This window comes from Schistocerca americana, chromosome 5, assembly GCF_021461395.2.
Source record: "Schistocerca americana isolate TAMUIC-IGC-003095 chromosome 5, iqSchAmer2.1, whole genome shotgun sequence".
NCBI lineage: Eukaryota > Metazoa > Arthropoda > Insecta > Orthoptera > Acrididae > Schistocerca > Schistocerca americana.
Genome location: NC_060123.1, coordinates 519,685,797 through 519,697,781, shown reverse-complemented (window position 1 = coordinate 519,697,781; position 11,985 = coordinate 519,685,797).

Genomic DNA, 11,985 nt, shown 5'->3' with positions numbered 1-11,985 from the left:
TTATGGTGATGTTTCCCTTGTTTCTTATTCCTACTCTCTTGTGCCTTGTGACTGACTCAGTTACACTCATAACAGTCTGGTTGGCAACATTGCTTATGCAGATGACCCTTACGACCACATCTGTGGCACTTTACTTCAGAGCAGACACCCAAAGGTAATTATGCTGGCAATCCTAATACTTTCAGCCAAGTCATATTGACCCTCAATCCCGACTCTGTGAGACATGTTGGCAGAGATACCCCTTAAGAAAATATCGAGAGCCCTATTTCCAGGTTCATGCAAGGTAACTGCATCAGATTCTGTTCTGTGTGCCAGCTTGTGTGTTTGTGCATAATTCTTCTGGATTCTACCAGAAAAAGATTCCACTGACTCATTAGCCTTCTGCACTACATATGCATTTCCTTCTAAAAAATCTCTCGCTCTCTTGCTTCTGGTAGTGCTTGTGCAAATCACCAGCCAGCTCCTGGAGTATTCATGTCTTACCAAGTACCTCATGGTACATTACATATGTTTTAGTTGACATATTAACCATAAGTTATCCATAAACAAACATGATTCATTCATCCAACTGCACAGTTCGGCTGTAAGTAATACATATTTAATGAATACAGTGACATTCTCTGTTGTTTTTTCTGGAAAAAGGTGTTATTAAATTCTTTGCTGGTGGATCAGGACTCTGACTGTAACTACAGTACCAAAGCTTGTAAGGTTTCACTATGGTTATGCAGGTTCTTATTTTCCTGCTCATTAGTTTTTACTCGTGCTGTTAAAGCAGTGGCAGTTTCACCTGTAGTAGCAATGCATGTTTCCACTATTTTGCAGACTTTACTACTATTGTCACTACAAAAGAAAGATATGGGAAACTACACACAACAATATAAGAAATGACTCCCTACATGAGATCATAGACCAATGTGACTCTGAACAGTCCTGCACCAAGTGCTCAAAACTTGTGCAAATGTGACCCTTAGCTGGTACTGACATAGTGTGTGGCAACTCATGTCATGATAAATTACCAAATCTGCATCTCACTGGTATTAAACACATTTCCCTGTTACTTGCTCTAAACATTGACAAGTCTGCAGCTTCGCACAGTTTAACAAATGGTACACTGGGAGTAGAATTAATGTCCCTACAATTTGCCATGGTGACAAACAATAAAACCATCAGAAAGGTCAACAGAAAAATTCTCCCTCACTCCATTGTGTTGCATCAGGGTGACTATGCAGGTTCTCAGTTTCCTGCTCATCCAGACAGTCATGACAATGATGCTGTAGAAATGGTTCTGCTATGGTGGCAGCAGCCAGTGTATACATTTCTGACGCCAGTTTGTAAGGGCCTGGCTTGGGGCCATTACTATTGTCAGGATGATGAAGAATGGAGTGTGGTGGAGCAGACCTGTCAGTGCACGACTTCAGTATGTGCTGAAGCTGTATCAGCAGTCTTCGGAGGACTTCGCTCCAGCTGTGACCATTGATGTAAACATGGTTTTGAGTGGGTGGCAGGTCTCACTGGTGGCCGACATAGCCCATACAGCAGGCATTGCTGCCCAGGTCAAAGACTGTATATTTCCAGAGTGCTCTTGTGGACATGGAAGGGATGTGCTCAGGTAACCTCTCAGTAGCACTGTACAGTGTGGAGATGGACAACAGCATAGTCCTTTCCACTAAGGGAGGTTTGGGATGTCAATGACTGCTTACAAGTACTAGTTAAGGGCATCAGCAGCTAGTGTCCCTCCTGATTATTGTGACAGGTGTATAGTGCATCAAGCACCATCAATTCAGCTGAGCAAGTTATTGGTAGAAGTCTTCAACTCTTCTCTTCAGTAGTTGTGAGGTCAGCAGCTCACATCAATCGAGTAAAACAGACCAGATTGGTAGCTGTTTCGAAGGCAGAAGTCATCTTGGCAATCGGTAGCAGCACTTCACAGGTTTGGCCTTGTAGCTGGTGTAACACAACGTCATTCATGGGAAGGCTCATAAGCCTATTTTGTACTGCTTGTCAGGCAATAATGTTATGCCTACTCGATGATGGCTGAATGCATCATACTTTTCCAGACAAATCAGCAGTCTTCACTACCCCTCTGTTGCGCAAGAATGGCTTTCAGGGCTTCAGCTTGTTGTATTTCTATTGTATCACCAGGCTGATAGATGTTCTTGTGAAACTTTTACACTCTGTTATGAAATCAAGCTGTGGTGTTAAAATTATGTTATGTCTTCTCCTTGCTGAGGTCTTGTTCCTGTGTTTTTTATGCAGGCCTCTCATTTTCAGGGTGTGGCAATACATTTTGGGTTTGCTTTACTATTCACATTGTTAGTTTTCTGCCTGTTTGTTGTTCTGATTGTGACATGATACATTGACCTGTCTTGCCTTGGCTTGGAGTTGGCTGGAGAGGACTTTGAGAAAATTTTACATTTGCCCGTAATACAGTTCTGCTGTCTAAAAGTGATATCCATCTCCGCATCATAAACTAATTTATTTCATAATCAAATCTTGAGGTCAAATTCAGAGAATATCAAACAGCAGCAGAAGGAGTTTGCTAGTTTAGACCTAGCTGTATTTCTTATGACAGGTGTACTTTAAATATATAGTTTGAAAAAAAGTTCTTCCTGTAGATCAATAATTTTGTAATTTTTTGAGTCTCTTCAATAATCATGAATGGATCTACCTCTAGTTAAAGCCAGGATTTTGGTTGCAGAAAGTGCCAGTGTGTCCTGCTTTGCAGGGTTCTCAAATGACCTCATTGCTCAAAGTCAATTTGTGAAAGTGTACTTCATCTGCATCAATATTCGGCAAACCATTGTGAAGCGCAAGGCAGAGGGTACTTTCCAATGTACCAGTTATTACAGTTTTTTCCCATTCCACTCAAATGTATGTGTATGAATTCCTAAGGCCAGTATTACACTTATCATATTTCTTTGTCAAAGTTGATATGTCAAATATTTATGTCAAAGAAATTTGATGGTGTAATAGGAGACTTTGTGAAATCTTGCCTATCATCAATTATATATGATCAAATCTAGGGCCTTTCTATAGATTTTATAATAAAAGTCACTTGTCTTCTGTTCACTGCAATGTGAAATGTTACCACTAGGAGTGCTAGGATTGCTGCAGCATTCTATGTTTGTAAAGATGGCTGCAAAGTTTAATTCATATGTGCCGTCTACTACAAAATTAGTAGAAAGGTATGAAGCTGATGAGGCACTTAACAACGTGAGGCAACCTGAGTAGAAAAATAGATTAAGAAGACTAGAGAACTACAAAAAAATTGCAGAGGTCATTAGCCATAACACTTACTTTACACACACACACACACACACACACACATACTGAGCTCTGGTCAAAATCTGTGTGCTTCACAAAAGCTTAAACTGTATGTTATATTTTTGGCATTGGCAGCTAAGGTGATGGAAAATTCCTCTGCAAAGCAGAGTGTTGCCCAGATTGTGAAACATGTGGAATTAATAAATGTTGCATCAAAAGTAGTATTCCGCAGGCTTCAGATATTAGTAGTCTCCCAGCCAGAGGAAGGAACTGTGTGTCAGTGGACAGTGTTCTATTCTTAATCTGATGAACAACACTTCCTTCCATTGTTGTGATTGGCAAGGTGTTTTCCATGCCTAGATGGTCAATTTGGTTGGCTGCAGTTGCTTTTTTTACTACCTCCAATCACTCACCTTCCCACTGACACATGATCCTTATGCCCAACAATGAGATGATAACTGCCATACCAAATCACAGTGCCTCCTCTACAGTTTTCTTTAGTTGCTTTGTCAGTCCAATCATTGCTCCATGCCCCACCATGCTGAAGTAATCAGCAGAGTACTACTTCTCTGCCATAGTTGTGGACCATCTTGGACAGTTTGAATAATTTTTTCTACTGGATACATTTGTTGTTCATATGATAAAGCACAGAAAGAGTCAGAGAAGATGAGAAACTATATACTTTGATCCTGTCTCACAAGCTCCAGTACTTATTTATTGTCCTCTGAATCAATACTGAACATGACATGCACAGTGTGATGCACAAACATACATTTAATGTTGGACATTATGATAATTTGCTGGCATGAAGTAATATGCCAAAAGTTTACTCAAACATGAGTTTACATACATATTTTCTTAGAAGTTATGAGCACACAAATTACATACTCAGTTACAGTATTCCATTTACTTTGGCATGTAATTTGTTAGTTGGCCTGGGTGGTGAACTCAAAATACATTACCAGTGAAGCTAGCTGAGCAACCAAGTGTGTTCCCTGTTTAGATCCATATGTATATAATGATAAAACAATGATGATGCAGTCTTAAAATTGAAGAAAACCAACTTTTCTAAAAGTAGTTTTGATTTCTTACAGTCTGTCAAACTTAAAATCACTTTGGGTCTATGAAGATAACAATGTGACAATTTGTTCCACGCTCTTTATCCAGATACAATAAATCCAGATCCATGAGACACTCTGAAGCATGAATCTCGAATGGCTTGGTTGTATTTGGTTAATTCCTGATCATCCACTCACTCAAAAGTTTGGATGCCCCATAAAACTAAATGCAAATGTCTGAGGCAATGCTAATGCTTTCAGAGCATGCCTTTCAATAAGGAGGTGTCATAATACTCGGAGTGTGGTTCACCAGCCTCTGCAAACAAATGCAAAACTGTACTGGTCCAATAGGTCCCCTCTTGGTGGCCTGACCACATGGTGAGCAGCATCTAGATCCTGAGGTAGGAGACTCATGCTGATCCATAAATAACACTGTCATAATCTGGTCAAGATCTGTGTTCTATAAACTGCAGAAGTTGGGATCTGTCTGCACCTAATGTCTTTCTACTGAGGCATTTAAAAATGTTCCATGAATTTGTTATTAGGTCCTTAAGGTGCATTAGCGAGGTTAGTTTTATTTCTAATATTTGGCACATATTCCTTAAAATTTGAACACTAATTACCATTTTAAGCTCTGTTTGGTTAAAGCTCCGACATGAATAGTTGCAATTTACACATAGAGCTTTCTTTAATAAGAACCTAGAACTAATTGTGTCCGTCCATTTTCTAGCTTCCTGATGGTCTGCTGTAGTTGTTGCATTGCAAGGAATAGAAAATAGCAAAATCATCAACAAAAATGAATTTTTAACGGGTATTTCTACCAAAGATGAGCTAAGTCAGACCTGTTGATAATCCACATTGGGGGCTTCTTTTAGATGGTTGTTTTGTCTTGCAATTGAATCTGGATGGGGTGGCAGCTTCCTGAGAGAAGACTGGCAACCATAATACACTGAGCAGTGTCTCCAAGGGAGGGTAAATATAATGGCAGGTCATTTGCAGGAATGATCTTGACTCATTGCATACAAAAGTCTTCCCAATATGGACCAGGCATAAGTCCTCAAAGAGGATAAGAATCTCAATGATACTTCCTCTGGAGCATTTTGTGCATCAGTGATCCCCAGGAGGAGGAATGGTCACAGTAGTTCATTAACCGCCATGGGGCTCAGCATTTGTTTACTAGCTATAGGCTTGGTGACACTGGGTTCCTGAGCTGGGGGCTGGTAAACACAATCCATCCTCTGTTACCATAAGCTCCGGGCATGCTTCAGCGACCACCATGCAATACGGCAGCGGAAAGTAGTGTGTTTTGTTGAATGGGGCCTTGGTTCCACCACCTGGATCACGAGGAAGGTACACAGTTCTATAAAAAAAAACCTCGACCCCAAAGTGTGCTAGTTGCTTATGAGGTCAATGGCTGTTGAGGTAAAACAGTCTCTAGTGGGCACCTGCTGCCTCCCCCCCCCCCCCCCCCTCCAGTTGTATAAGGATAAGGCTTGCTCAGGCACACAGGGCTCTGCCTGGGTCGATGTTTGTTTCTGTAGCATCTCGTGGGATCCCTATAGAATGGTCTCATCAAACAACTACTCCTGAAATGATGGGTGTACTGTCAGGTAGTACCTACACCCACTCATCAAAGAGAGCTTGGTTGGTCAGTCCTCCCAAGAGGCAGCCTCATAATCATAGTAACAGGGCACTTGTGTGCCATAACACTTTCATTGTAATCAAGAGAACAGGTCGAACCTTTGAGAAGGTCTCCCCTTTATTCATTCACAAGGCATGGAGGGGGAGGGGGTATTGTTGGTCCGTAAAAAGCGTCAGATGACTTTTTAACCCTTTAACTGCTCTGGACGTGTTAAGGCACGCCCTTTTGTACCTGTCCCTGTGTGCTCTGAATGTGTTAACGCGCACCACCAGTCCTTCTACCTGGTACTCTGAACGTGTCTATGTGTAGACACGTTCAGAGTACCAGGTAGAAGGACTGGTGGCGCACGTAAGCACGTTCAGAGCACACAGGGACAGATACAAAAGCGCAAGTATCTAAGCTTTGGGATGTAAGACCTTAAGTGACTACCCAGTCAAGGTTGAGTTACTTAACACCCATAACTTCTGTAAAGGTGTAGTTCCCTTCTCCGACATAGTGGTGATGGACCCTGCGGAGTTACATGACAAATGGAAACATACGGGCATCACAGAAGTGCAGAACTATATGAGTTGAGTCAACGGCAAACTGGAAATGTCTGAACATTTATTGTAATGTTTAGTACTCCAGAATTACCTGAACATATCCTTGCAGACTACATCAGTCTTAAGGTCCACCCGTTTGTTCCTAACCCAATGCGATGCTTCAAATGTCAAAGATTCAGCCATATTACAGTGGGATATAATGAGAGAGCTACATGTGGAAATTGTGGAGGCTCAGCTCACCAATCGTGTAATTCTTGTACACTTCCTCCAAAATGTATAAACTGCTCCAGGGATCACCCAGTATGGAGCAGAAAGTATGAGGTTTACAACAAGGAAAGGAAAATTCAGGAGTTGAAAGTCACAAGACGCACCCTATGGTGAAGCTAAAAAAGCTTTCAAAGCTAAGCAACCTCTGGTTTTTGGTACTTCTTTTGCATCGGCCCTTAACGAGCCAATCACCAAGTGTGATGCCTCCACACAAACTCAGACCACAGATTCAAGTACAAGCACACACACTTACTGGTGCACCTGTGGGGGGAAAAAAACTACACTTGAACCAGAAATCATTCGGAAGCCACTGGTGATGGGCTTAAACGTAAGCCATGCACTGCTGCCAGCCATCAGAAGCCTAGTAAGCTGTCCCCTCAACCTAAGCAACCAACTCCTCCCATAAGTAAGGAAAAACGTTCCTCAAAAAGTAGTTCAAAGTTGAAGAAAGTGGCAGTTAAATCTTTCATACCAGCGAGATTTCTCCTTCTTAGATGAGGACTTTACTCTTCAGGATACGGATTTCCCCTTGGAGGAACTGTAGAGCCAGGTACCGCCTAACATCACCCTGACCTCCCAGTTAACTCATCGCCTCTCAGGGAGAAAGACAAGGCCAGCCATCACTAATTAATGGCACCCACAGGGACTTCTTTGTTGGGGTGGAATTTAAATGGATACCGATCACATTTGGAAGAATTACAGCTCCTGGTCCGGAAGAAACCGTTCTGCATCTGCTTACAAGAAACTCATTTTAAAGTCACTGACACACCTACATTAAGGGGTTACCGCCCCTAAAGGAAGGACGATATTACTGGAGAGACAGCTAAAAGTGGAGTGGCTGTTGTCATTGATGACAGATGACCTCCTCTTCTGTCCCTCTTACCAGAGCCATATAAGCACTTGTCATGAAAGTTCTAGAACCATTTAACGTCATGGTGTGTTCTTTATGTCTTCCAGCTCGTGATCCTTTGGATGCAGACGTATTGACAGAACTCTTTCAGGCACTCCTACACACATTCATCCTTATGGGGGCTTTGATGTGCACAATGTGCTGTGAGGCTTGGCTACAACTTGCTCCAGGGGTCGATCTATTGAGCAACTCATTCATTCTGAGAATATCTGCCTTTTGAACTCGGGTCTGATGACACACTTTTCCACAGATACAGGGTCTTATTCAGCCACTGACTTTCATGTTTGCTTCCCAGATATTGCAGACTTGGCTCAGTGGGAAGTGGCTACAGATTTACTTTCTAGTGACCACTTCCCAGTGCAGACCTATCTGCCGACTTGGACGGGGGTCAACAGGGGACCTCAAAGATGGATGATTCAAAGAACAAATTGGTTGCAGTACAGTTGAGACACTATTTTTGAACAAAAGGATTGTGCACAGAAGATGGTGACCCATATCACATGTGAGATCCAACAGGCTGCCACGAGCCCATCTTCCAGTCTAACAACTACCTCAGATGATGGCCTGTACTTTGGTGGAATGATGACTGCCACTTGGTAATCAGAGTGAGATGAACAGTTCTGCAGAACTTCAAATACCATCCAACTACAGAAAATCTTCATGCCTTCAGATCTGTGAGAGCACATGTGAGACGAGTCATAAAAGAATGGAAGAGGGATTCCTGGAAAGAACTCATGACTTCCATTAATCAGTCCACTTTCACTTCACAGGTTTGTGAATCGACAAGGCAGATTTCAGGCAAGAACAGTAAAGGTCCCCTTAAAGCATTGTCAAGAAATGGGTCTTGGTGGACATATCTAAAGACATGGCTCAGGTTTTAGCTGAATAGTTTTTTACTGTCACTGTGTCATCCAGACAGGCTCCTGCATTTCAGGTATTCTGTAGGACTGCAGAGATGAGAAAGCTCCATTTCTTCTTGTATAATGAGAAAGTCTACAACCTTCCACTCTCCATGTGGGAACTGGAATCAGCTCTGTCCACTGCCAGAGACACTGCTCCAGGACCTGATGAGAGTCATTATGCCATGTTGTGTTAGCTGTGCTCTGAAGTGAAAGGACAGCACCTCTCTTGTTTAAATCAGACCTAATTTGATGGACAGTACCCCACAACTTGGAAGAAGGCAGTATTAATTCCATTATGGAAACCAGGCAAGATCAGCAGCAACCCTAACAGTTACCGGAGTGTAACCCTTACCAACTGTATGGGTAAGAATCTTGAATGCACGGTCAACTGCCACCTCATTTGGCTGCTCGAATCCCGAGGTCACCTGAGCTGCTTCCAGTACAGTTTCAGGTGCTACTGTTCCACCCTTGACAACTTAATTCTACTGGAGATGGCAATACAGGAGTCCTTCTAACGTCAAAATTATTTAGTTTGTGTGACCTCGAAAAAGCATATACTACTTGGAGGTAAAACATCCTTCACCAACTTTGTGAATAGGGATTACATGGATGTCTGTCACTTCTTATCCAGTCCTTCCTCAAGGACTAGTACTTTCGATATCATGTTGGTGGTGTTGTCTGACTGCTTTGTTCAAGAGAATGGGGTCTCCCAAGGCAGTATACTCAGTGGCACATTATTTGACATTGCTATAAAAGCCATTTCCTCTACAGTCAGGAGCCCTGTCATATGCTCTTTGTTTATGAACGATGATCTACTTTTCTTCTGCTCTTACAATGATGACAAGGCAGCTACAACTGGACATTTCAGTTCTCACCAGAGAAGATGTTTGTTGTTGTTGTGGTCTTCAGTCCTGAGACTGGTTTGATGCAGCTCTCCATGCTACCCTATCCTGTGCAAGCTTCTTCATCTCCCAGTACTTACTGCAACCTACATCCTTCTGAATCTGCTTAGTGTATTCATCTCTTGGTCTCCCTCTACGATTTTTACCCTCCACGCTGCCCTCCAATGCTAAATTTGTGATTCCTTGATGCCTCTGAACATGTCCTGCTAACCGGTCCCTTCTTTTTGTCAAGTTGTGCCACAAACTCCTCTTCTCCCCAATTCTATTCAATACCTCCTCATTAGTTTTGTGATCTACCCATCAAATCTTCAGCATTCTTCTGTAGCACCACATTTCAAAAGCTTCTACTCTCATCTTGTCTAAACTATTTATTGTCCATGTTTCATTTCCATACATGGCTACACTCCATACAAATACTTTTAGAAACGACTTCCTGGCACTTAAATCTATACTTGATGTTAACAAATTTCTCTTCTTCAGAAATGCTTTCCTTGCCATTGCCAGTCTACCTTTTATATCCTCTCTACTTCGACCATCATCAGTTATTTTGCTCCCTAAATAGCAAAACTCCTTTACTACTTTAAGTGTCTCATTTCCTAATCTAATTCCCTCAGCTTCACCTGACTTAATTCGACTACATTCCATTATCCTCGTTTTGCTTTTGTTGATGTTCATCGTATATCCTCCTTTCAAGACACTGTCCATTCCGTTCAACTGCTCTTCCAAGTCCTTTGCTGTCTCTGACAGAATTACAATGTCATCTGCGAACCTCAAAATTTTTGTTTCTTCTCCATGGATTTTAATACCTACTCTGAGCTTTTCTTTCATTTCCTTTCCTGCTTGCTCGATATAGAGATTGAATAACATCGGGGAGAGGCTACAACCCTGTCTCACTCCCTTCCCAACCACTGCTTCCCTTTCATCTCCCTCGACTCTTATAACTGCAATCTGGTTTCTGTACAAATTGTAAATAGCCTTTCGCTCCTTGTATTTTACCCCTGCCATCTTTAGAATTAGAAAGAGAGTATTCCAGTCAACATTGTCAAAAGCTTTCTCTAAGTCTACAAATGCTAGAAACATAGGTTTTCCTTTCCTTAATCTTTCTTCTAAGATAAGTCCTAAGGTCAGTATTGCCTCATGTGTTCCAATGTTTCTACGGAATCCAAACAGATCTTCCCCGAGGTCGGCTTCTACCAGTTTTTCCATTCGTCTGTAGAGAATTCGCGTTAATATTTTGCAACTGTGACTTATTAAACTGATAGTTCGGTAATTTTCACATCTATCAACACCTGCTTTCTTTGGGATTGGAATTATTATATTCTTCTTGAAGTCTGAGGGTATTTCGCCTGTCTAATACATCTTGCTCACCAGATGGTAGAGTTTTGTCAGGACTGGCTCTCCCAAGGCCGTCAGTAATTCTAATGAAATGTTGTCTACTCCCGGGGCCTTGTTTCGACTCAGGTCTTTCAGTGCTCTGTCAAACTCTTCACGCAGTATTGTGTCTCACATTTCATCTTCGTCTACATCCTCTTCCATTTCCTTAATATTGTCCTCAAGTACATCGCCCGTGTATAGACCCTCTATATACTCCTTCCACCTTTCTGCTTTCCCTTCTTTGCTTAGAACTGCGTTTCCATCTGAGCTCTTGATATTCAGACAAGTGGTTCTCTTTTCTCCAAAGGTCTCTTTAATTTTCCTGTAGGCAGTATCTATCTTACCCCTAGTGAGATAAGCCTCTACATCCTTACATTTGTCCTCTAGCCATCCCTGTTCAGCCATTTTGCACTTCCTGTTGATCTCATTTTTGAGACGTTTGTATTCCTTTTTGCCTGCTTCATTTACTGCATTTTTATATTTTCTCCTTTCATCAATTAAATTCAATATTTCTACTAGCCCTCGTCTTTTTACCTACTTGATCCTCTGCTACCTTCACTACTTCATCCCTCAGAGCTACCCATTTTTCTTCTACTGTACTTCTTTCCCCCATTCCTGTCAATTGTTCCCTTATGCTCTCCCTGAAACTCTGTACAACCTCTGGTTTAGTCAGTTTATCCAGGTCCCATCTCCTTAAATTCCCACCTTTTTGCTGTTTCTTCAGTTTTAATTTACAGTTCATAACCAATAGATTGTGGTCAGAGTCCACATCTGCCCCTGAAAATGTCTTACTATTTAAAACCTGGTTCCTAAATCTATGTCTTACCATTATATAATCTGTCTGATACCTTCTAGTATCTCCAGGATTCTTCCATGTATACAGCCTTCTTTCATGATTCTTGAACCAAGTGTTAGCTATGATTAAGCTATTCTCTGTCCAAAACTCTACCAGGCGGCTTCCTCTTTCATTTCTCAGCCCCAATCCATATTCACCTATTATATTTCCTTCTCTCCCTTTTCCTACTCCCGAATTCCAGTCACCCATGACTATTAAATTTTCGTCTCCCTTCGCTACCTGAATAATTTCTTTTATCTCATCATACATTGCATCAATTTCTTCATCA